Genomic DNA, 26,576 nt, shown 5'->3' with positions numbered 1-26,576 from the left:
ACAGCTCAGAGCCTGGAGCCTGCTGCAGATTCTGCATTTCCCTCTCTTTCTGCCCTATTCCAATCACACTCTGTCTCTGTCTCTCTCTCTTTCTCTCAAAAATAAATAAACATTAAAAAAAGAAAACGTAGGAGGCAAACCCCTTGACATAGGTCTTGGTGATGGTTTTTTGAATTTGACACCGAAAGTAACAAAAGGAAAAACAAACAGTTAGGACTACATCAAAATGAAAAGCTTCTGCACAGCAAAGGAAACCATCAACAAAAGAAAAAGGCAACTTCCTGAATAGGAGAAAATATTTGCCAATCATTTATCTGATAAGGAATTAGTATCTAAAATATATAGGGGTGCCTGGGTGGCTCAGTTGGTTAAGCGTCCAACTTCGGCTCAGGTATGGTCTCACAGTTGGTGAGTTTGAACCCACATTGGCAGGCTCTGTGCTGTCAGTGCAGAGCCTGCTTCAGATCCTCTGTCTCCCTCTCTCTCTGTCCCTCCCCTGTTCTTGTGCACAAGCTCTCTCTTTCTCTCAGAAAAGTAAACATTAAAAAAAAAAGTAAAATATATAAAGAACTCATACAACTCAGTAGCAAAAACACACAAACGATGTGATGGAAAAATGGGCAGAAGATCTGAATATGTATATTTCCAAACAAGATGGCTGACAGGTACATGGAAAAGCTGCTCAACAGCACTAACCATCAGGGAAATGCAAATCAGAACCACAATGAGATATCACCTCACACCTATCAGAATGGTTAGTATCAAAAAGACAAGAAATAACAAGTGTTGATGAGGATGTGGAGAAAAGGGAACCTTTGTGCACTCTTGGTGGGAATGTAAATTGGTGCAACCACTATGGAAAACAGTAGGGTGGTTCCTCAAAAAATTGAAAATAGAATGACCCTATGATCCAGCAGTTCCACTTCTGGGTATTTATCTGAAGAAAATGAAAACACTAATTTGAGAAGATATCTGCACTCCCATATTCACTGCAGCATTATTTACAATAGCCAAGATGAAAACAACCTGAGTGTCCATTGATGTATGAATAGATAAAGAAATTGGGATGTATGTATGCAACAGAATATCATTCAGCCACAAAAAGGAATGAAGATCTGCTCATCTTGCTGCCATCTAAGACACACTTCTGTATGTAAGTCCCCTTAATAAACCATTGCTTGTCAAACTGGAAAAAAGGATGAGATCTTGCCATTTGTGACAACACGGATAGGTCTCAAGGGCATTATGCTAAGTGCAATAAGTTGGATAGAGAAAGATAAATACCACATGACTTCTCTTACATGTGAAATCTAAAAAAACAAAAACAAAAACAACCTCAAGCCCCAAGCTCATAGAAAGAGAACAGACTGGTGGTTGCCAGAAGTGGGGGTTAGAGGGTGGCAGAAATGGGTGAAGGGCATCAAAAGATAAACAAAACATTTTTTCAGCCTATTTCTAAGCAATAATATCTGTGAAATCTTCAGTTTGATGAGCTGATTTATCTTTACTGACTTGCATTTGGATCAATGTATTATTAAAAGAAAAAAAAAAAAAACAGTTCACACACCTATCACCTAAACTCATCTAATGGACCATGTTTTGAAATTCATCTTGTGGTCCATGTTTTGGGAAGTCATTTAGTGGAAAGAACAAAGATTTTGGCGTTGTACCACACAGGTCCTACAATAGCTGACCCTTGAACAGTATGGGTTTGAACTGTGCAGGTCTGCTTATATGCAGATTTTTTGTTTTACACAGTACAGTACTGTAAATGTATTTTCTCTCTTTTTTTAATTTTAAAAAATTATTTGTTCATTTATTTATTTTGAGAGACAGAGACAGTGTGAGTGGATAAGAGGCAGAGAGGGAGGAGGAAGAGAAAGACAGAATCCTAAGCAGGCTGCATGCTGCCAGCACAGAGCCTGATGCGAGGCTCAAACACACTAACTGTGAGTTCATGACCTAAGCCAAAATCAAGAGTCAGATACTTAACTGACTGAGCCACCCAAGTGCCCGTCTTATGATTTTCTTAATAACATTTTATTTTCTCTAGCTTACTTTATTGTAAGACTGCAGTATATAATATGTATAATATACAAAATACATGTTAATAAAAAAAAACCTAAACAAAAAAGCACCAAAATACATGTTAATCAACTGTTAATCAACTTATCAGTAAGGCTTTAGGTCAACAGTACACTATCAGTAGTTAAGTTTTGGGAGAATCAAAAGTTATACTTGCATTTTTAACTGTGCGGGGATGGTCAGCACCCTTAACCCCTGAGTTATTCAAGGATCAACTGTACTTTCTGGCTGTGTGACCTTGGGAAACTCACTTAACCTCTCTGAGCTTCAGTTTCCTCATCTAAAAATAGGGATTCTCTCTTCTACAGCTGTCATAGGCATAGGTGTGAGTCCTGAACATGGGGCCTGGCCAAAGTAGATTTCTTCCTCCTTCTGAAATCTTGCCCCCTTCCCTGCAAGATAACTTAAGCAGGAAACCTGGTCTCTCCAGCCATCTTCCTAACCACTGCATTCCAGTGTATTCTACTTTAAAAACACATCTGGGAGGAGGTGTTACTTTGGCACCTGTCCAAGTCTATAAATCCTAGGTATAGAAGTGCTTCCTGGCATCTACTCCAAGTCTCTGTGCTGCAATGTCAGCTCCTTTTCTTGTGCTCTACCCTCAGTAGAAATGAGAATTAGTTAGGGAGACTTCTTCATGGAGGGGTGGCCTGATGGTGTACAAAAGCCTGTGGGATTTTGCCTGTGGCAATTCTGGCATTGCCACCATCTCAACTGTGTGTCTGGCAAGTCACTGGTCCTCTTTGTTATATGGGTTTTCTCATCTGTTAAACGAGGGGGCCAGCTTTGACTGTGAAACCAGACTCTGCCCCATGTATTCTCGCCCACTGTAGATGGGGTGGGTGGAAGGGGCAGGGACTCCTGCCTTTTCCTATTGAGGAACTAACTTGTTTCTCTTCTGGTTGAGGATGTGGGAACTGGGAGGGAGCAGGGCATGGTGGGGATGGGGGCGAAGAGGAAGTTACTGATGAGGGTGAGAGACTGGCTGCCACCAACTCCTTCCCAGTGGTAACTTCCTTCCTGTCCCCTCCCCTATAAAACCACAAGGAAGAGTCTAGGTGTTTCCAAGGATGGCCTGAGAAGGGTTAGATCAACAGAATGAGGGACACACTCCGTGGGATATCTGGATTGTGAGTGGTGTCTCCCTCTGAAGAGTATACTCTGGATACCAATCTGGGTCTCCAAAACTGAGGGAGTAGGAGGGTTCAGAGATCACCCAGTCTAATCCCCCATCCTTTTACAGAAAGGGAAACTGAGGCCCAGAGAGGTACAGTGACTTGTTTAGGGTCATGCAATGACCTGGCAGCAGAAATAGGTAAGAACCTAGGACTCCTGCCCTCTGCTCCTATCCTCCTGCCCTGCCTTCCCACCCTTCTTCCCCCAACTCTGATGACACTTCTAGGGAGATGTGGGGCTTCTATAAAAAATGTTCTAATTGATACTCAACAGGAAGTGTGGGCTTTTTTGCTCTGAGTTGACCACCACAGCAATTACACACATACACACAAACAAGCACACGTGCCCCCACATAGACACACTCACACACACCCCCAAATCTGTACACAGCTCTGTGTACACAAAGCCACTTGCTTATACTCATCAGCATTTAGGCGCACAGATGGGACACACCTATGCACTTCCTCCTGGGTGCCATGAGACGCCAAACTAGAGGCTCCCAGCTTGTCCCCTCTGACCTGCCTCACGCTTCCATAGTGGAAAGTGGATTTGAAAGGCAGAGAGCTGAGACATGGAGACCAGGACAGCTTCAGCAGGTAGCAAAGGCCCCCATGCCCCAGACAGTCTTGGGCCTAGAGGGGCTGCTCATAGTTCACAGGGCAGACTGATGGGGAAACCACCAATTTGTCACAGGGTTCCCAACGAGGCTGAAGAAATGGGGCATTGGAGGAGAGTCTGGGTGGCTCAGTCATTTAAGCTTCCAACTTGATTTCAGCTCAGGTCATGATCTCACGGTCCATGGGTTTGAGTGCTGTGTCTGGCTCTGCACTGACAGTGCAGAGTCTGCTTGGGATTCTTTCTCTCCCTTGCTCTCTGCCCCTCCCCCACTCACTCACAGGCATGTTAGCATGTGCTGTCTCTCAAAATAAATAAATAGACTTAAAAAAAAAATAATGGAGCATTGGAAAGGTTAACTGACTTGCCCACAATGGCTCAGCATGCAAATGCAAAGCCTAGATTTGAGCCTGGGTCTCTCTGACCAAGAGCCCAAGTTCTTGGTCCCACAACCAAACTTTTGTCATAACAAAGTACCTGGTCCAGGCAGTAGCAAACTTGTGTACCTATAAAATACCACAGAACTTCTCAACAACAAAATAAAGGAATCAATAATAGTACTGGGAGTCTAGGTAGGGTTGAGGGAAGCTTCATGGATGAGTTGGCATTTGAAACTAGTTTAAGGATTTGGAGGTGTCTGGGTGGCTCAGCCAGTTAAGCAACTTACTCTTGGTTTTGGCTCAGGTCATGATCTCACAGTTCAGAGGTTGTGGTTTAAGCTCTGCATTGGGCTCTGCACTGGCAGTGCAGAGAGCCTCCTCGGTATTTTCTCTCCCTTTCTTTGTCCCTTCCCCCCTCGTGTTCTCTCTCTCTCTCTCTCAAAATAAATAAATATTTAAAAAATTAAAAAAAAAAAAAGAACGAATGAAACTTTATTAGAGAGAAGAGTAGAAGGGATAGGGAAGGGCATTCCTAGCAGAGGGAACAGCACAAGCAAAGGCAGTGCAAGAAAGTGTGAGGGGCAGGGCACAGAGGCAATGGAGTATGGGAGACTGGACAAACAGGTGTGGAGCCAGAACTCTGGGACAGGGCTGGAGGACTGACATGCATAGTCATGGGGGTTTTAAGGGCCTTGGGTGCCAGGCATGGCATTTGTGGGTGAGAATATCCTGGCAAATACTTAAGGAAAGGTGGGACTCCATTAGTCCTGTGTCCCAGAGGTTCACCCTGACTCCAGGAAGAAGGATGGTAGTGAGTGGATGCAAAGACACAAAGCTGAGGCAGGGAGACCTAGGAGCTGTTACAGGTGTTCAGGCAGAGGTCATGGGGCTAGAACTAGGCAGGGATCAGTAGGATGGAGAGGAGGGTGGGTGGGAGAAAAGAGATAGCATGAGAACAGACAGGGGCTCTCCAGGGATTCAGGCAGGGATGACTATGCAGCCACAAGGTGGTGTCTTCGGAGACCACCCAGTGCCCACATCCACCCCAGCTCAGGCCACTGGGCTCAGGCTGGAAGGCCTCAAAGTCTCAACATCACCCCAGACCCCCTGACATTTCTAGGTTCTACCCATCAACTCACTTCCTCTGGGGGGAAGCAACAGGGATCCCCACCTACAGGCAGGGCAGGATTTTCTCCTTTCTCCACTAGCTCTAATGTTCAATCTCTCCACAGAGCTGGAAGGACAATACTACCTGCCACCATTGGGCACAGACATTGGCTCCATCAGCAGTGAATGAGAGACTCTGTCCCTATGAATGGTTGTTGGTGCCTCTGGAAGCCAGATGGGGCTCCTATTGTCCTTAACTGACTGCCACGATGAATCAGTACAGTTACTGCCTCAACACAGAGTCTGGGGTGGTTGTACTAATCGGTTAAAGTTGGTCACATGCCCAGCCTCAAGCTGCATGGTAGGCTGGGAAATGGAGTATCTGGCATACTTAGTCTCAGTAGTGGAAGCTGGGCTCTTCCTCATGAGTGAAGAATACCCCCACACATAGGAAGGGATTTCAGGTGCTGGGTGGCCAACACAAATGACAAATGTCCAATATGCTACCTTATGGGGATGCTGGTGAGAATTAAAGTAATATTCCATGTAAAAGTGCTTTGTAAAGCATCTGGTGTAAAGAACATGCTCAGGGGTGCCTGGATGGCTCAGTTGGTTAATCTTCTGACTCTCAATTTTGACTCAGGTCATGATGTCACAATGAGATTGAGCCCCAGGTAGGGCTCCATGCTGACAGTGCAGAGCCTGCTTGGGATTCTCTCCCTTTCTCTGCCCCTCCCCTGCTTGTGCTCAAGCACATGTGAGCACACAGATGCACTCACTCTCTCTTTCAAAATAAATAAACTTAAAAAACAAAACCATCCCCAATAAAAGTTAACTCTCATTCCATTTAACTGTAGAGCTCCATGGAGGCAGGAAGTGGACTTTTTGCTCCCTGCTATATCTCTAGTGTCCAGTGTGGTGCCTGTTACATAGTAGGAGCTTGATAAGTGTTTGTTGCATGAATGTCTTGCTCTTTAAATCTGCGCTCTGTCCAACCTTTCTGTCTTCCCCTGTCTCTTTTTTGCCTTGGATGCGACCACAGCATTTTCCAAGGAGGAAATACACGCTAGAGGAGAAAGAACATCGTAGGAGGAGTCAGGTACCCACACCTCAGCTCCACAACCAGCTCACTGTGTGATCTTGGGCAAGACCTCACCTCTCTTGGTCTGGGTTTTGAATCTGCAAAATGGGTACAATAACTTCTGCTGCTCTGCCCTGTATCTCTGGAGTAAAGGACAAATAGGAACCTGTGAGAAGCTGATTGTAAAGCAGCAAAAAGTCTTCTGCACCAAGGCAGGAGAGGAAACAGTTGCTGAAGCTATCCGCGGAGAAGTGTTAGGACTCCACCCCAGAGGATCCACTTTTGAAGAGGGGCTGAGGGAGAATATAGTGGAGAAATGGCCTTCCTCTTTGCTAAGTAGAAAGGCCTGGTGGTCATGTAGCGTCTGTGAACTGAAGCTATTTTTAGGTAGCACAACTGCGATTATAACATGTCCTCTTCCTGAAGGGGAAGGGTGGGGAGTAGACCTGAGTCATCAGTGGGGTGGCAGGCTGCACAGGCTGCTACAAGGCTGCCCATGAAAATCAGACCTATCTCCCCAAAATTACTCCTTGCCTCTGCCTTCCTCAGAGAGAGGCTCCAAAAAGGGAAGTGGGGCGGGCCACTCGCTCCAGCAAGGACTAGGTCAATCATTGGATTTGGAGCCTGTCAATCATTGTTGGTGTCCAATGAGCAGTGAGCTGGAAGCGTCCCGGGGTGGGAAGAGCAGGAATAAATGGATGGAAAGGATGCCTGATCCACCCTTCCTGCTCCCTGCAGGGTTGGCTGGCTGGAATTGAACGTTCAGCTAGGGGTTATTGGGCATGGACTGCATGCCCACCCTATGCTTAGGGGCTTCATGTGTCCCCTTTTATTGAAGTCTTCCAACGCCGTCCCCCTTAGGAATAGGTGATTTGCCAACATTTCGTAGGTAAGGGCACTGAGACGGGGTGGGGGGGGGGGGGGAGACGCGATTGACGCAGCCCCACAGCACTCCTCACTGTGAGCCCTGAGTTGATGGAGCCAACAGGAAGGGTGATTATTTTCTTTACTGGGACAACAGGGAAAGGCTTCCCAGAGAAGGTGACATTTGAGCTGGCCTCTAAACAATGAATGGGATTTAGCTCCCTTGTGAGGCAGGGAGAGGGGAGAAGGCAGGGCATGTGACACAGAAGGGATAGAGCATGGCAAAGGCATGGAGGTGTGACAATGCTTGGCTTGTTTGGGGGTGTCAGGTGACTCAAGGTCGCTGGTGAACAGAAGGAGTGGTAGGGCAGAGGGTGGGGCTTGCATGCCAGGCTAAAGAGTTTGGGCCTTTTGGGGTTCCTGCAGAGCTGCGCAGTCCCTAGGCATACTGCCGGAAGTGTGGTCATGCAAAGAGGGGGTGGGGTAGCCCACAGCGGAGGAAGGACAGGGGGTGGCCTGTCAGGCCCAAAGGAAACCAGGTAGGTTTCCTGCTCTGGAGCATGAGCTCAAACCTTGCCAGGCCTGGTGGTCCTGCTGTGCTCCACATGCCCAGCCTGAATCAGGGCTCTAGGGCTTGGCTCCTTGAGTCCTGCAGGGCCCCTCTCCTCTACTCTCTGAGCACCTTCTCTGTGCCAGCATGGCTGCATGGGGTATTCCCTTTATTCCACACACTTTCAAGGTGAGTATTAACACCCCCACTTCATTGGGGGAGGGGGCTGGGGTTTAGAGACGTTAGGGGACCTGCCCAGGTCACACAGCCTCTCTGGGTGACTTCCTGGGGCTCCTACCATCATTCCACTTCCTTCCGTCAGGGTGAAAGGGACCCTGCCACTGAATTCAACTGTAACTTATTTGCTTCCCAGGCACCCTCGGTACAAACTCAAGATGTTAAATCTGGAGAGCCCTTTAGTGATCATTTTGTCCACTACACATATTACAGATGTGGAAACTGAGGCCTAGAAAGGAAGATACTTGTTTTGGGGTGGTGCGAATTGCCCTGGAGGTGATTGGCCAGTCCATTTTGAACCAGTCTCTAACTGGAACTCTAGCCCAGCTGAGAAGTTGAGGAGTGAGGGACAAGTAGGTTAGAATGCAAGGATTTGGAGCTGGGAGGAGGTACGGGGGGGGGGGGGGGGGGGGGGACAGGACAGCCTGGGGCTTCTGGGGGAATCAGAGCCCAAATCCACTTGGCCCCTTCATCTCACTTGAAACACCTCAGACAATTCAGGAAAAAAAATGCCTCTTCTCAGGACACTTTGATCTTCCTGAAAAGTATGCTAATAATGCAAACTTTGGTGGCATTGAAGGGACTGCGCCCCCTAGAGTTGTACAGTGCACAATTTGCACAACCGTGAGCAGCCTTGAAAATGGAGTGAGGTCTCTGGTAATTCTCTTCACTTCCCTATCCCCTCCCCTCTTTTCCTTACCCTTCCCTACAGAGCCAGGGACCAGGGGGCCATTTCTGACCAGGAAGGGAGAGGGGAAGGAAGGGCGGAGGCAGAGGAGGAGGAAGGACAGTGTGAGGGGCAGCAGAGGGAAGGGGCAGGACTTGTTTCAACTTTCAGAAACTGAAACCAAAAGTCCTGACAGGAGTCCATGTGAAAAGCAGGTCTGCAGCAAAATGCTAAGGTTGCAAAGCTGTGCAGAGAGAACAAAGCCATTGTACCTGGGCAGCAGGTCCAGTCAGAGACACTCTAGGTGCAACCTTCTGATGCCTATGCCAGGCCTTGCCCCTCATCCTGACAAGAATTGTGCAAGGCAAGAGTCTGTTTTCTCTGAAAATTCAAACAGCCCACCAGACATCACAGTGCCCAGCACTTCATTGCTTGAGTGGGGAGTGGGTGCTTACCCAAGCCAATGAGTCACTTAATGACGCCAGAGTGGGTGACCCTCAGCTTTGGCTGGTGTTAGAGTCTGTGTGGACATACACACACCCATAAAGCTGAGACAGGTGGCATCTGTGTGGCTGGCCCTATTTTTCCAAGTTAAGCTGAGGACATGTGAAGTAACATAGATTTTTGTTGTGAGAGGTCATTTAGGTGCCACCATATTGAATTCTTTGGGGGCACTTGAAGCTTTATCCAATAATGGATTAGAATGGTTAAAACTTGGACTGTCTTAAAAAATTCAGATTGTGTGGTCACCATTTCTTGTGACCCATATGATCCAATGAGCCAACAACTGTGTCCTCTCCCTGGAGGTTTCCTGGATCTTCTATGTAGGGAAGGATGCTGCTCCTGGAGGTCTGTGGCTCCCAGCTCCAGACTGAGCAGCCCTTTGTGAGCTGAGACTGTGTTTCATTCATCTTTGTATCTCCCATGATGACAGGTGTCTTCCCTCCCTTAGGGGATTCTCAGAGTGTAAGCTTCTAGCTTCTCCATTTGCCTCCTCGTGGGCTGACACTCACCCTGTGCTGGCCTCAAAGAGACAGGGAAGAAGGGGACAAATACATGGGTGGGGATAGACTGATGGATCAGGGCACAGGGGAAACTGGTTCCACCATTTCCCAGCCTTGTGGCCTTGTACAAGTTCTATCCTCTCTGAGCCTCAGTTTCTTCATCTGGAGACAGGGATGATATTTAAAAAAAATTTTTTTAATGTTTATTTATTTTTGAGAAAGGGAGAGAGAACACAAGCAGGGGATGGGCACAAAGAGAGGGAGACACATAGTCTGAGGCAGGCTCAAGGCTCTGATCTGTCAGTACAGAGCCTGATGCGGGGCTCAAACTCATGATCATGACCTGAGCTGAAGTCAGATGCTCAACTGACTGAGCCACCCAGGCACCCCATGAGATGAGGATGATTTAAATAGCTGACTTTTACCAAGTACGTACTGTGGGTCAAGCACTGTGTTAAGCGTATTGCATTCAGTGACTTATTCAGAAAGTGCTTATGAGGGTCTCCAATGCAGGAGGGCCACCAGGAGGTCAGCTGAGGAAATGGAGGCTTGGAGAGTTAGGTGACTGTTCAAGCTCATACGCAGATGAGTGACAGAGTATGTACCCCAGAACCCACTCTTATAACCAGCCCTCTGTGCTGGATGGACGCCAGCGGACTTGGGTGGATAGCCTGAGGAGAGCTCGGCATGGAGCCGGCTCAGCGGAAGTCTATATGGTGGTTCTATTATCAATGGACGCCAGGCCTAGCTGGTCCAGAAGGCACTCAGCTGGTATCCAGTGGCTGAGCAGTGAGAGCTTCACCAAGTGACCCCACAGGATGCTGTGGGAGGAGGCCCTCTAAACCGGAATTCTGAAAGACCATGTCCAGCAGGAGGGGCCAAGCATCACAATGTCCCTGAGGAAGGGCTGGGCCAGCCGTGGGCAGGCTCTTCACTTGTGGCCTCAGATGGCCCCACAGAGACCTGGAGCCTGAGAAGAAGCCAGCCGAGAGAGTGATGGAAGAAGAAGCAGGTCATATTGGGTCTGGCTGACCCACAGGGCTCAGGCTGAAGAGTGTGGATCTGGGAGTACCCCATAAAGCAGGTCACTGAAGCGGCAATAGTCAACTCACTGGGACTGCCTCTTAGGATCTGGCTTAGCCTCTGTTCCTAGTGCCCCAGGGGCAGAATCCACTCCTAACACTGGACCAAGGACTGGCAGAGAGATGGTCCCAAGCAGAGGGCACTGCAACTTGTTCAAGGATCCCTCCTGGCAGCGGCTGGCAGGCCTCTCAGAGAAGAGATGGGTCTGTGGTACCCGGAGGGATGGGATGTGAAGGCCAGGCTGGGTGGATGCAGGGAAGCCACAAGAAGCCTAGCAGCCCTGCTAAATCCAACAGGCCAGAAACCTTGAAGCATCCTTGCCTCCTTTCTCTAGCAGCCCACATCCAACCCTTTAGCAAATCCTGGGGGCTCATTCCTTCCTTGCTGCCATCCGAGCCACCAGGGATACTGCAAAGGCCTCCTCACTGGCCTCCCTGTTTCCACCCTTGAACTCTCACAGTTGGTTCTCCGTATGCAGCCAGAACGATAGTGTTAAAGATCAGTCTCTCCTCAGTCAGGGCCCTGCCTCCCAACACACACCTCTTTGATACCATGTTATACTCCTCCCCCCTTCCCTCTGCTCCAGCCACCCTGGCTTCTTGCTTTTCTTCAAAACGTTCAGACTTGCCTTCCCCTCTCCAGGCCTTTGCCCTGATACTTCCCCCTGCCCAGAACACTCTTCCCTTAGGTACCTACATGGCAGACCACCTTCCTGCCTTCTAGCCTGCTCAAATGCCACTGTATTTTCCGGTGTTCCAGCAGGATACAGAACTCAGATTAGGATTATTTGATGAATATTCACAAAGATGTGGATGTAAGGAAGCCCCAAGGGAGAGTGTAATGCCCAGGCCCAGAAGCATGGGGCACCTTTACTACTCCCAGGCTTGAGGGGGAGGGAAGGAAATGGCTGCTGAAAATAGGAAGGAGAGCACTGTGGGAGAGGGCCACCTGACAGGAGCTGGGACTATGCAGGGAGGGAGCCAGGGGAGTGAGCACCTTCTTCATCTTCTTGGCTTTCCTGCATGGGTTCCCCACTGGTGGACCAGGCTGGAGGGCAAATGGATGTTCCCCAGCAATACTGACTGCCTTCTCTGCTGCTCCCACCCCAAACCCCAAGGCCTTTTACCTTGCCCTATTTTCTTCCGTGGCTTCTATCTCCTAACATTTTATATATCACCATAGTTATTTTATGTCTGTAAACTCCACAAGGGCAGGGATTTTGGTCTACTGCATCCCAAGAACACGGACTGGCACATCCCAAGCACTCATCAAATGATCCCTGAATAAATGAGTGCCCACTCAGGCTCCCTGGGTGCCTCTGGGAAAGCCTTTGGGTAAGCCTCGGTAAGGAGGGGGTGGAGAGAAGACAGCAGAGCCCAGCAGGGTTGGGAAGGCAAGCCTGAAACTCTGTGCTCAGAGCAGCCACGTGTACCTGTGGTTCCCAGAACAGATCCCTGCCTCTCCCCAAGGCTGTGATGTGGAGACCAGTAGGATTGTCCTTGGCAAATGCCTTACTACTTGGTTTCTTGAACAAGGCACTACTCTGTGAAATCCCCTACCTCATGAATCAGCTCTTTGAGGAAACATCTGGCCTCTCTCCTTGGCCTCTAAGGAATGTTTCCTTTAAGGAGGCCTGAACTCACCATGCATGGAGGTCCAGAGTTGTAGTGTGGGGTTCTATTCTAGGCCTCCCTTGGCCAAGCCTTGGGTTCCCAGGGATAGGCCTGTGCAGGGCCTGCCTGACCCCAGGGCTGCCTTTACTGGGCTCTTGGGCGCCCTCCCTCAAGGTGCCCAGGGTACTGAGGCATTCCTGAGATGGCACTCTCACTCTCTCAATACGCCTCAACGTCCTACAGAAGAGAAGACTCAAAACAAGGTGACAATCAGCCCTGCCCTCCAATTCTAAAGTTGTGCATTTTCTCTAACGGGTTTATCAACTGAAAGTAATTTCAATCCAAATACCAATAAGATGGGGGAGGGAGCCTCAGAAAATGATATTAATCTTCCTCTGGAAAAATAAACATTTGAAATGAGCAGGAAAATTCTGAAAAAGGAAAGGAACACACCACACAAAACCCAGAAGTGTTAAAGTAAGACTGACCATTTGAACATGTAACTAATTAAACCAAACGGAGAAAATTATCAAAAAACAAAGTCAAAAGGCTACACACTGGGGAAAACTACTTGTAACATAATGTCAGCTAAAGAGCTAGTTTCCTCAGTATACACATTTTAGATATTAACATGAAAAAAAGAGTACCCAAATTTTAAAATGGGCAATTTACAAGGAAAGAAAAGCTTCAGATGAACAGTAAATACATGAAAAGACGCTCACCTTCACTCATAATGAAAGAAACACATAACAAAATAACAGTGAAATGCCATTTTCCACTGCCAGATTAGCACCAGTGAAATGTTATACGATGTATAGTGTTGGTGAGGGGATGGGGAAAGACGGACCCAAACACTGTGGGAATGTAAATTGACCAGCATTTGGGAGGGCAATTTGGGAATAGCTACCATGGTGGAATAAAGATGGGCACAAATTCTTTGACACTTCCTCCACAGAGAGATGGGGTTGATGTTCCCTTCCCTTGACTTGGGCTGGTCTGTAAGTTCTCTGACCAACAAAATCTAGCAAAAGTGATACTGTTCTAGTTTGAAGCATATCCCTTAATTTGCCCAGCAGGTTCCACTTCCCGCCTCTTACCTGAACTGCAATTACCTGACATCACCATGCTGTGAGAAGCCCAAACCATGTGGGGGAGCCCCGGAGGGTATGACATCATTTGGAGAGAGAGGTCAAGAAGTACTGAGACCTTGTCCTGTGAGTGATGAAGCCAGCCTGGCACAGAAGCAAAGATAAACCATCTCGCTGAGCCCTTCTTGAATTCCTCACCTACAAAATTATGAATAAAATAAAATGGTGGTAAGCATTGAGTTTGGGAGTGGTTTGTCATACAGCAATAGGTGTCTAGAGTAGCTATCCAAATTTAAATTTACCCTTTAACCCAGCAATTTCACTTCTGTGAATCTAATCTACCAAACTGTTTGCATAAGTGCACAAAAACATCTGATCAAAGACGTTCACTGCAGCAATGTTTGTGATAGCACAAGACTGGAAACAATCAATCTGTCCTCATTAGGGGAAAGGCTAACATATCTAGTTAATGGTATATGCTGTACCCATGGAAAGCCTGAACCAAGAAAAAGCACCATTTGTGGCCCTATGAGCCTAGAGTAACATAACAGAATAGTTAAAGGCATAGGTTCTGAAACTGTAAACACTGATTCTGCCATCTGTGATCTGTGTGACTTTGGGAAAATTGTTTAACCTATCTATCCCATAATTTCTTTATCTGTAAATTGAGGATGATACTCATAGTGCCTATTTCAGAGGGCTGTGGCAGGAAAGAAATGTTTTGAAATGATAAGCCTGGTATGGATCGGTGCTATATGTACTTTGAAGATACAAAGAGCTTGAATTTAAAGTGGGTTGGACCATGGGGGCACCTGGGTGGCTCAGTCGGTTGAGCGTCCGACTTCGCCTCAGGTCATGATCTCTTGGTCTGTGAGTTTGAGCCCCACGTCAGGCTCTGTGCTGGCAGCTCAGAGCCTGGAGCCCGATTCAGATTCTGTGTCTCCCTCTCTCTCTGCCCCTCCCCTGCTCATGCTCTGTCTCTGTCAAAAATAAATAAACATGAAAAAAAATTTTTTTAAGTGGGTTGGACCAGACTTTTAATGTCCTTAAGGGACCACAAAGCAAAGGATCTGCCAGATTGCCATCCTGAGACGGGTTAGGGAGATGTGATAACTTGAAGGCAGTGGTGGGAGAATGTTTTTAAAGAAAGGGACTCATACTATACTTCCTGTTCTGTTTCTTGCTGCCTCTTAGACATTCTTCCTACCTCAGCACTTATAGACCCATTCATTTCTTTTTAACAACTGCTCAATATTGCACTGTATGGCTGCATCTCCGTTTACTTGACCGTCCTCTATTTTTTTCCAGATTTATTGAGAAATAACTGACATATCACTGTGTAAGTTTAAAGCATACAGTGTGATGGTTTGATTTACATATACTGTAAAATGACCACCAATCCCTATTAGTGGTCTCTTGGGTTGTTTCCAGTTCTTTCCTGCAGTTACAAATAATACTGCAGCAAATGCCCTTGAACATTTATCTTGGCCCTATCACTGCTAATATTTGTGTGAAGGTTCTGCAAAATGGGGTTATTGAGTGTAAAGTATATGTACACTTAAAAAAAATTCCGATAGCTCTTTTTCAAATTGTCTCAATATCTGGTCCCATCCTCCATCCCCACTGCATTTGCTTTCACAACTCTGCTGCTTCTTTGTACTTTTTTTTTTTTTTTTAATGAACTTTAGTATCATTTTGCAAAGTATTATCTGGCCTTGTTTTTGAATTAATGCAGAGATGAATCAGCCACCATGTCTGCCTTGAGAAATTCAGTCTGGCAGGGATGTGGGCAGGAAAAGCGGTATAGTGGGATGGTGGTAGCTGCAAAATAAACAGTCACCCCATCAAGGCTATGGTCTGGTATGGAAGGCTGGACCATGTGCTCTGGGAGCCCCCAGGAAAGAGCAGCATTCAGGGTCTGAGGCAATCAGGTAGGCTTCTATGGAAGAGGTTTCCTGCCTAGCCTTTACACTGGTTACAGAGAATTATCTAGAACGCTGACTCATTGAATGCTCACAGTAGCCCTTAGCATTATTATCTCCATCTTCCAGATAAGGAAACTGAGGCCTGGAGAATGAAGGTCTTGCCTAGCTCCAGCCTCTGAGCTCTTAACTTCCCTTTTCCTCTCTCATCACTGTGCTTCCACTATCATCCCACCAGCCCCAGCCTCTCCTGCCCGGACTCTGAGCCATGCTGGCAGGGCAGGCAGAGCCCTGGGTCTTTAGCACTGCTTCTGGACACTGCCTGTGGTTGGGTGACCTTCTGACAGAGGCTGAGACGCAGACCCCATGTGCCCAGGTGGCACCCTGCCCCACCCTGCAGCCCATGTCACGGCGCGCTGCCTCACTTCCCAGCACGCAACACCGTATCATCCCAGCCCTCCTCCAGGGAAACACCTCTCAGAAATTGGGCCTTTAGAAGTTCTTCTGGGTGAAGCATTTGCTCCATGCTACAGTGTTCTAAATGCCCATTACTCCGACAGGAGCCCATAGTCAATTGCCAAACTTTCAATTTGAATAGCGTTATTGTATCTTTTCGCTCAGGTGAATGAAGGCCTGAGGCTCTCTGAGAGGCCCTTAGTGAAGGGGTAAGTCAGGGGACGGGGAATTAAACATGCAATTCCCCCTTCGGTCCTTACATCCCTTCAACTCTGCCCCCTTTCACCCGCCCCCAAGGACCTGCACCTCGATTCTGAGGAAAGCCTCAGAAAGCAGAGCAGCAGCCAGTAGGCGTGAAGGACCAGCTCCGAAAGACTCGGAGCTGGCGGGCGGGAACCCGCTTCTCCGCGTGGAGCATCCTTCTTGGCGGGCGGACGCAGCCAACCTCAGGTCAGACTACCGCCCCGTCATCCCCGGCAGCTCCCTCCTCACGCCACTCTGGCTTCCGTCACGCTCCTGCCCGTGGTGGGGGCCCACTAAGGTGCGCACACCTGAGGCAATGAAAGTATTCACCGCCGGCAGCTCTTGGCCGGCTCTTGTTTCTCCCGCGTGTAGACCACAGGAACGGCAGTTGGACGAGCTGCGCAGCTGCAGAAGCGACGTGCGCGCCCTCTGCGTGCTTCCCACGTCTGGCTCCTCCGCCCCGGAGTACGTGACTGCGCTTGAGGTTTTCCTCCAAAACGCTTTCCTACCCCCGCAAGAGAGCGCCCCCTAGAGTCGGGGCGCCTCTGGGGACGCGACGGAAGAGACGTTCTTGGCCTCGCCTGGGGGCTACAGTTCCCTGTGGATCACCGAGTTAGCCTTCGGAGAGAGGCACCCCTGGATTCCACGCTCAACTCCCCTGTTCGCAGTGTGCCCCTGGGCAAGTCATTAACCTCTCTGAACCTCACTTGCCTTGTCTGTAAAATGGAGCTTAGATTTACTAGTTCTTGCCTCACAGGATTGTTCGGATGATTCAGTGGGACGAGGTGGAGGGTAGAAAGCAGGGAGATAATACTTATCACGGTGATGAGTCACTCAGTATGTGCCGGGGACTGCTTTAGGCAGTTTGAAATGACCCTATAAAAAAGTATTATCCAAAGATGAAGAAATCGAGGGAAGAAATTGAGATGTAGTGATTTGCCCAAGGTCACACAGCTAGAGAGTGGCAGAGCTGGAACTAGCCTCAGGAAGACATGAGTACACAAGTGTTGGGAAGTGTGGGTGGGGTCCAAGGTTTGTAAGTTGAGGGGCTGCCCAGGGGCCTGAAAAAGAAAACAGCCCTGCCTACCTTTGGGTCCTTAATCAATGCTTTCTTTTTCTAATGAATTATTCATCCCATTTTAGTATGATGCTTGCGTGGGCAGGGAACTAAAAGACCATCCAGGCCTATTTCCTTATGAGGAAATGGGGAGACTTTTCCAGGGTCACACGGATGGGCACTGCAGAACAGCACTGGAGCCCAGTTCTAACCTTGTGCTGCCTCCCCCTACCCTTCCCCTCTGGGTAAGCAACACTCAAACTACCCACTCAGTACTGGCACCTCTCCAGGGGCTGCCCACTGGCCACTCCTCACCCTACTTGGTCAGAACCTTCTGCCATCACCCTTCTCTTCTTTTCCCAGGCATTCCAGGCCTCTCTCCCCCAACAGGGCTGATGCTCTAAGCAGAGAGACCAGTGCAGCCTCTGGCTTCCACGTGCTGGCACATGACCAGTAAATATTTTGCCGTTGCGTATGTGTGTGCTTGCGCGAGTATCTTCTTTCTTTTGTTAGAATGGAGCTAGCTATGGTAGCTACACTTATGGTGAGCATAGCATAACTTATAAACTTGTCCAAGGGTGCCTGGGTGGCTCAGTTGGTTAAGCATCTGACTTTGGCTCAGGTCATGATCTCGCAGTTTGTGAGTTTGTGTCGGGCTCTCTGTTAACAGCTCAGAGCCTGGAAGCCTGCTTCGGATTCTGTGTCTCCCTTTCTCTCTGCCCCTCCCCCACTCGTTGTCGTTCTTTCTCTCTCTCTCTCAAAAATAAATAAACCTTAAAAAAATTCTTTTTAATTAAAAAAAATAAACTTGTCTAAACTTGCCGAATCATGATGTTGTTCATCTGAAACTAATGTAACACTGTGTGTCAGCTAAACTGTACTCAGAAAAAAGAAAGAAAAAAGAAAGAAAGGAAAAGAGAAAGAGAAATAAAGGGGCTAGCATAATATACAGCAAGTGATTCCCAGTGTCATTTTTGGGTATATGAATTGTGGGTATAGTTTTCCTTGTTTAAAGCTGTACTTTAAATTTTCTTTGATAACGAACAAACGTTTCTTCATTAATAAGACAGGAAATAAAAATTGTTTTAAAATTCTTTTAAGGAAAAGGCCAACAATCATAAAGAAAATGAGCTAGAAATAAGAACAGATTGTTCTCAGGGTGCCTGGGTTGCTCAGTTGGTTGGGGGTCCTACTCTGTCTCAGGTCATGATCTCACAGTTTGTGGGTTCGAGCCCTGAGTCAGGCTCTGTGCTGATGGCTCAGGGCCTGGAGCCTGCTTCAGATACTGTGTCTTCCTCTCTGCTTCTCCCCTGCTTACATTCTGTCTCTCTCTCAAAAATAAATAAATGTTAATTAAAAAAAAAAAGAACAGATTCTTCTCAGAAAAAAAAATGAAAATAGTTCTTAAACATAGACAAGACAACCAACTTTGCTCAAAACACAAATTAAAATTACATGGAGTTACCATTTTTTACCTATCATATTGGCAAAAATCTGAGTTTGACAGCATGTTCTGTTGGGAAAGCTGTGAGGAAACAGGCACTCTCATACATTGCTGATAGAGTGCAAAATAGTACAGATTCCATGGAAGGGATTTGGCAGTTGCTAGCAAAATCACATGTGCGTTTACCCTTTAACACAGCAACCCCGCTTCTAAGAATAGATCCCATAGATGCGCTGGTAAAAAAAAAAAAAAATGCCAATGATACATGCATGAGGCTATTCATTATAACTATTGTAATAGCAAAAGATTGGAAATAGGGCACGTATCCATCAGCAGGGACTGGTTGACTAAGCCACACAATGAAGGACTCGGGCTGCAAAAAGAATGAGGAAGATCGCGACATGCCCCTGCAGACAGATCACCCTGGTGGGTTCTATGAATAAAGCAATGTGGGTGTCCATAGTAGGCAAATCTGTAGAGACAGAAAGTAGGTTAGTGGTTGCCGGGGCCATGGTGGCAGCAGTAGTGGGATAACAAGAGCTACAAGGTATGGTGTTTCTTTTTTGGGTGATGAAAATGTTCTAAAATTGAATGGTGATGATAATACAACTCTGAACAATGCTAAAAACCATTGGAATGAACACTTAAATAGGTGACTTGTATGGTCTCAATAAAGCTGTTCAAAAAAAGGCAAGGTGAGACAATTGTATACAGTATGCTATCGTAGGAAAGGGAGAAAAATACATGTTTACATCATGTTACATATACGTATATATGATTGAATTAAACAATATAAGGGTAAGCAACAACAACAAGAAAGTTTATTGTAGTCCATTAGGATTCAGTTGGAGAGCAGAATCACTGACATTACAGGATAGGGACTTTCTTTTCTCTTTTTTTTTTAGGATGCAGACTTTCTTAATAGTAATTTGCTTTGCACAGTTGTGGAAGGAGCTGGCAAAGATAGTGACTGCAAGGGGGCGTTGGGGGATCAGAGGAGTCACTAGCAAGCCAATATGAGAAATCAAGTATGTCCAGCTGCCCAAACGATTACAGGGGAAGCTGCAGGGAGGTCTATAGGAAGCTCTTTCCTCAATAGAGGATGCCTCTCGGTCTGCTTCTGAGCATCTGTGGTGGCCTAGGGCCACTGTTGGTCATTAGGGCCATCAAGTGGGAAGAAAAGCTAGACGTGAATGAAGGAGAGCAAGAACCAGCTGGAAGCTGCTGGTCTATGACAACTGACCATGACAACCTTCACAGACTTGACTTTGAAACTATATAAATATTTTACATATTATAAACAAAATTAACATTTAAAAAAAGCAAAAATGAAAGAGACCTATGCATTTTTTTTTCAAACCTATGCACATTGAGTTGGTGGCATACCCACACAGGAACTATTCCAAGTGACTTCAAAATAGTGATGTGATTATATGCCCCTAGTGGGATATATCCAAATGACAAGACAAACTTTTATACATTTTTTTACTTGCAAGTAATCTCTACACCCAACATGGGCTCGAACTCACAACCTCAAGACCAAGAGTGGCATGCTCTACCAGGCACCCCAACAAGACAAACTTAAAAATACCTAAACAGTTTTTAGGAATCGTGTTGTTGTTTTCTATGCTGGAATTGTTATTCTCAGACTGTTGTGAGTACTTTATAGGTAAAGTGAATGAGGAATTATGTTGGAGTCACTGAGAAGTGGGACTTCCAACATGGGAGAAAGAAAATACAGATGTAATTTTGATAATGTTAGGTAAAACCCTGTTGTCTTGAATTTGAGCTTATATTCAGTCATGAGTATGAATGCATTTCATCAGGAATGATAAATGATGCATTTTATCAGGAAACAAATGAAACATTTCCTAGCTCTATCCACTGAAAGGTCCTAGAAATAAGACCAACCCAGTAGCAGTGACCATCTCTAGAGCCCAGACTGGTCTCTAAAAATCTTTCCCATTAAAGGACCCAAGACTCCCTGGAGAGATGGCTGATTCCAGGTCTGGTGAGAGGAATGTGCTAGATGAATCTGGAGTATCTTGTCACACCAGAAGCAGTCAGAAGCTGACTATGGTTGAGGTAAAAAGGTTTAGGTGCCAGTTGGCCAAAGAGGACATAATTTGAGCATCAATAAGGAAAATAACTTCAATGGATAAAGCACATTGAATATGGTTGAATATGAATTTACTTCAAAATAATGCAGGGGAGGGCGCCTGGGTGGTTCAGTCCATTAAGCTTCAGACTTCAGGTCATGATCTCACGGTTCATGGGTTCGAGCCCCACGTCAGGCTCTGTGCTGAGAGCTCAGAGCCTGGAGCCTCCTTCAGAATCTGTGTCTCTCTCTCTCTGCCCCTCCCCTGCTCATGCTCATGCTCTGTCTCTCAAAAATAAATAAACATTAAAAAAATTTTTCAAAATAGTGCAAGGGAGAGAAGGAAGTTAGGATTGTTAACAGCTAAATCTGGATGATAGGTATATGAGGATTATTATATCATTCACTCTACTTTTATGTATATTTGAAATTTTCTATAGTAAATTTTTGTGTGTGTGTTGTTTTTTTTACAAAATTCCTGTCTCTTAGATAAGGCAAATACGGCAAAATATTAATATATGTGGTACTATTCCTTCAACTCTTCTGTAAATTTGAAATTTTTCTAAGTAAAACATTAGGAGAAAAAAATCGTCTCTTTGTCTTGATCCTTTTATCTCAGCTAGAGGCCTCACAGCTCAGACCTCGGGGCCCCAGGAACCACTCTGAGCAGTTCTTTGGAACTGAGAGAAGTCTTATGGTCACCGACCACCAAATGGAGCAGCCCCCAAACCCAGCAAGGTCAGAGCGAGGAGTAAAATCTAGGAGTCTCTGGACTCCTTCTAAATGTTGCTTGGGGCACTTAGAACTTCAAATCTACATGTCAGAGCTTCCATCAACTAGTGGAGTTGTGTGCTATTAAGACTTGCCTTCTACTGACCCTCTCATTGTCCTTCCCTCTCTCCCCATGATTTAATGGTGAATAGAAGTAATTAAAGAAGTAGAGGAGGGGGCACCTGGCTTCCTTAGTCAGTGGAGCCTGGGATTACTCTTTAAGCCTCATGTTGGGTATAGAAATTGCTTTAAAAAAAAGGGTGGGGCTGGTAAATAACAAGCAAGTAGACAAATAAATATTCACATGGCATGTTCAAAAGTATTAAACTATAAGTCTTTACAGCGTCTGAAGGAGGTGACTGGCTGCTTGTGGACACCCCATAGGGCTGTTGGGGTGATGGGGGAGATCCCAGTGGCAGGACTAGCTGAGCAGACAAAATTATTCTATATGAAAAATCAGGCTGTGCAGTGAACATTTGGACATTACAAACAGAGAATCTGAATAGAAGAGGAGCAGAGATTTGGGAGAAATGGGGGCCCCACTGGAATCAGTAGACCTTTGGGGAAACAGATACTGAAGTATGGCTTTCAGGAAGTTTGGCTGTGTCTTGTTAAAAAAATGAAAAATCAACTGAGTAAAGTTTAAGATCTAATTGGCTTTCTTAAGCGCTTCAAGAATCAAACCACAGCTCATCTAGCACATAGAGGGGAGCTCCTGAGGAGCGCTACAAAAGGGAAGGTTTTTATAGGAAGGAGGGTGGGACAAGAAATTATTAGCAAAAGAAAAGAAAGGATTGTTCCAGGCAAGGAGAGGGCTCCTGTGACGATTACCTCATTGGTGCTGACCAGAAAATTCCTGGCTGACCAGTTAGGACTATGTTTGTGAGGGGGGGGGGAACGTCAAAATTGCACTTAGGTATTACGCTCCTGTTTGGTGACTTGGCCTAGCATAAGTGACACCATCTTGGACCTGAGATTTTCTTTTTAACAGTCTGAACTGTCCTGAATTCCCTGCCACTTTAAAAATAATGACTTGCATTATTTTTCAAGGCTTTGGACCAGACGAGTGTTTCTTTTGTGCGTGAAATGACAGGGCAATGAACTCTGAGTAGGAATAGGTAGACTCAGCTTTTTTTTTTTTTATCTTTTTTTAATCTTTATTTATACATATGTATACGTGTATATATATGGGTTTTTTTTTTCTTTTTTTGAGAGAGAGAGCGCGCGCGCGCGGGGTGGTGGGGCAGAGAGAAAGACACAGAATCCGAAGCAGGCTCCAGGCTCTGAGCTGTCAGCACAGAGCCCAATGCAGGGCTCAGATTCATGAACTGTGAGATCGTGACTGAGCCAAAGTCAGATGCTTAATCGACTGAGCCACCCAGGTGCCCCGTCCCAGTGTTATTTGTGAGTCACAGAATTACAAATTGTAGCTGTGTCCTGGAGGAAAAGGCTGCTATGAGAGGGACAGTGAGGGTAGTGGTGGCACAACTAACATTGGGAAATTGACACTTAGGCCAGTCAAAAAATGACAAAGAGCTAGTCATGGAAAAGGAATGGGGAAGAATTGTTCCAAGTAAAAGGAAATGGTAAGTGCAAAGCTCCTGAGGCAGGGCAGAGAAAATTTCATTCTACTGAAGGAACTTTAGCAAGTTTAATTGTTTTTTTTCCTCCCCCAGAAAGAGGACTTCAACTACCTCCCTTTGACTCCATCTGTTCTTGATTGATTGATTTGTTGATTAAGTTCTTTCTAGTTTATCTCTTAACTCAGGCAAAAGACCCTGCAGGCAAAGCATCCGGTGAACCAAAACCACCCCCTCAAGCAATAGGGACTGCTCGAAGCCAGCGTGACTGACCCCAGGACAATGATGGACCTGACCTGTACTGCCCACCTGCACGTACCCACCAACCTTTGTCCCACATTTTCCTTATACAATCCTGCAAGTATTTTCAGCGCTTTGGAGATGCTAGTCCGCTATCTTCCCGATGTTGGCCTCACTGAAATAAATTCCTTTCTTGTTCCACCACCACTCGTCTGTCTGCCTTTGGATTTTGTCTGCAGCCATGGTCGGGCCTGGTCTGTCTGGGACCCGCAGAGCCACGTGCTCTTGCACCCCTGTGCCTCAGTTACATGGGGATTGAAAAACATTAAAATGATGTGCGTCATTACTAAGCTACAAAAAGGCTAAAACGATATGTAGAGCTCATAAATGACTATAATTGACATTATTTTTCCACAGTCAAACCAGGTTTTCCATCTGTGTTTCCTCACTTTGATATTTCCTCATTATTTCTAGTCCGTGTTTAGGTCAATCATGTCCCCCTGTCACACACACTCACATGGGTCCTGGAGCCACCCCACATGCCCTACCCCAAGCTCCAGCAACTGTGTTCTCAGGCTCTCTCCCTATCCCTCTCAACTGTGCTGGTCTCTGATTTACCTCTTCTTGTCCTCTGACCCCACAGTCCCTAATGCTAAAGGGATGGAGGCAGCATGTATGTGTGGAACTGGGTACTGTCTTCTTTGAGAATGACCTGGGGGTCACCAGAGTAAGTGAGTGCGTGGGGGAGGATGGGTGGGAGGGTTAGGTTGAAGACTGGAGAAGCAGAGTGAAAATGGGCTCTGCATACCCTCAGAGACAGGAAAAAGAGCCAGGGTTTGGTTCCCCCAAAATCTCCCTCCAAATATTCCCAAAGATAGAGCAGTGTGAACACCCAAGACTCTGCGGCCCTTGTCCAAAGTGGCCCACTGGATTTTGCATCTTACTCTCTTGCTCATATAACCTTGGTTATTTAAAACTTTAAAAAAATATTTATTTATTATTGAGAGACAGAGAGAGAGAGAGAGAGCACACTCGCCCATGCACACACACACGTAGAGGAGGGGCAGAGAGACAGGGACAGAGGACTGGAAGATGGCTCTGCACTGATAGCAGAGAGCTGGATGCAGGGCTTAAACTCATGAACTGTGAGATCATGAACTGAGCCAAAGTCGGACACTTAACCAACTGAGCCACCCAGGCGCCCCAACCATTTTTATGTTTTAATAAAAATGCAACTTTTCTATTCTCTCCCGGGCATGATGTAAAATTGAAGTCCTGACCGTGGTTTCTGTGGCCCTCGTTCACCACCGTGTATCCCAAGATATGAGCATCCTTGTTTGAGATGCAGAAAGCAGCAGCCACTTCTTTCTGCTGGCCCAGGGCAGTGGATATCATAGATGGCAGGTGGACAGTCATGCCAGCCAACTGCTCCCTGGCACTTCTGCATCCATCTGGGAAGCCAGGGCTTAGAGAGTGACTGACTGCCTGCTGTCAGTGCTTTGACTCCATCAGAGTCCTCTCCACCTGCCAGATGCTCCTGCTCTGGCTCTTGAATCAGACCACCCTGGCTCCAGCATTTACCCATGTGAGGTAGGGAGAGTTATTTACCCTCTTGTGCTTCAGTTTCTCTTCCATAAAATGGTAATGCCCATTTCATATAGGGTGGTTTGGGAGACAAAATGAGATAATCCACACAATGTGCTTAGCTTGAGGCTCATTAATTATTAGCTATTTTCATTATGTTATTTTTCAAAAGCCATCCCCAATACTTCCTCCTCCAGGAAGCCCTCCTGAACTACACTAACAACTAAAATATATTCTTCCTTCTCTGATCCCAGAACTAGTAACAGCTCTGTGTCTTGCGGTAGAGATGCCTGGGACTTCACTAACCCTAAATCTAAAGGGGCTGTAAATGCCTTAAAGCCAAAAAAGCAAAGAAGAGAAGACATGGACAGTCCCTCAGGGGTCTGATATGCCACCCATTCTGATGTTTAATGTGTATCTTTCTGTTTGTGTCTTTTCAATCTGTGTTGTCTTGTGTGCATGCATTTATTGGTATTGTGTTAAGGGTCTCATTGGGTTCTTCTACTTTTTCAGCTCAGCACTGGATGTTTGTTTGAATCCCTGTTGCTATGAACACACCTGGTTGTAGAGGCTGCTTTTAGGTAACAGACTTGAGCAATGGGAACTTGAGCACGGCAAAAGGACCCACAGTGACCACCAAGCTGAATACAAACAGGCTCATTAAGTGACCCACCTCGAAACAGCCCTAAATGACCAATGGGTTACTTGTATACAACCAGGCACAGTTACCAAAAAAGGGGAAAATTCCATATATTCCCATACTCCCTCACTCCACCCTATAACTATACCCTCCCCACCCATCGCCTTGTTGCAGTCTCTCCTTTGTTGTCCTGCCCCCTGCTCCCTTGCAGTGTATCCAAGAAACTTCTATCTCTTTTGTTCTGCCTTGAGTGAATTCTTTCATGGTCTGTGCCCGCAACCCCCACCCAATCCGGAGGCCTCACACTGATATCTCTGGTTGTATACTACCACATTTTACCCATGCACTCCCTCAATGCTGACCCTCAAGTCACCTCCAACTCCCAGCAACCACAAAACAACAACACAGCAAAGAACATCCTTTTACATGTCCTTTTCTGAGGCTGTAAGAGAAAGAGCTGCATTTTAGGGCCAAAGTTCGCTGTGTTTAGTTTCCCTCATTACTGCCAGACTGTTTTTCCAGAATGGTTGCCCCAGGGTACTCCCACCAGCAGTCCACCTGACTGTCACAGCTCCTCATTCCCCTACCTACCAACACCTACCTTTCTAATTTTGCCAGTCTAATTGAAAATTATATTTCATTGTCATTTTAACTTGTATTTTTCTGATCATAAATAATCTGACCATCTCTTCATATGCTTACAGGCTTGCTGGGGTGTCTGTTCCTTAAATGCCCACCTAAGCCCTTGAAGTCTTTTAGCTTCTCCGGGCAGCTGAGCAGGCTCCAGAGTCTTGAGGATGGGGCCTGCCAGAGGCCTTGCACGAATGTCCAGGGCCTGGAGGCTGGGACAATCCCCCCCCCCCCCCCCCACCATCCACGGGGACCTGCAGAGCCCAGAGTGGCCCCGACCCTTCAGACTTGGATGTGAAAGGCGCGGGGCCATCGGCATGGGATGTCGAGGGAGCTCCAGGAGGCACCTGCAGCCTGGTCG

At 46.6% G+C, this 26,576-nt stretch overlaps 1 long non-coding RNA gene across 1 annotated transcript; it reads left to right on the top strand.

Annotated features, from left to right (window-relative positions):
- Positions 1 to 7,964: 7,964 nt before the first annotated feature.
- LOC128315917 (uncharacterized) lies at positions 7,965 to 13,789 on the top strand. The gene is made up of 2 exons (XR_008299122.1): positions 7,965 to 8,047; positions 13,539 to 13,789. It is a non-coding gene; the product is annotated as an uncharacterized LOC128315917 (long non-coding RNA).
- Positions 13,790 to 26,576: the final 12,787 nt, after the last annotated feature.

Source organism: Acinonyx jubatus, chromosome B3 (assembly GCF_027475565.1).
Source record: "Acinonyx jubatus isolate Ajub_Pintada_27869175 chromosome B3, VMU_Ajub_asm_v1.0, whole genome shotgun sequence".
Taxonomy (NCBI): Eukaryota; Metazoa; Chordata; class Mammalia; order Carnivora; family Felidae; genus Acinonyx; species Acinonyx jubatus.
The sequence above is the reverse complement of the archived record's forward strand: the minus strand, read 5'-3'. Positions and strand labels throughout refer to the sequence as shown.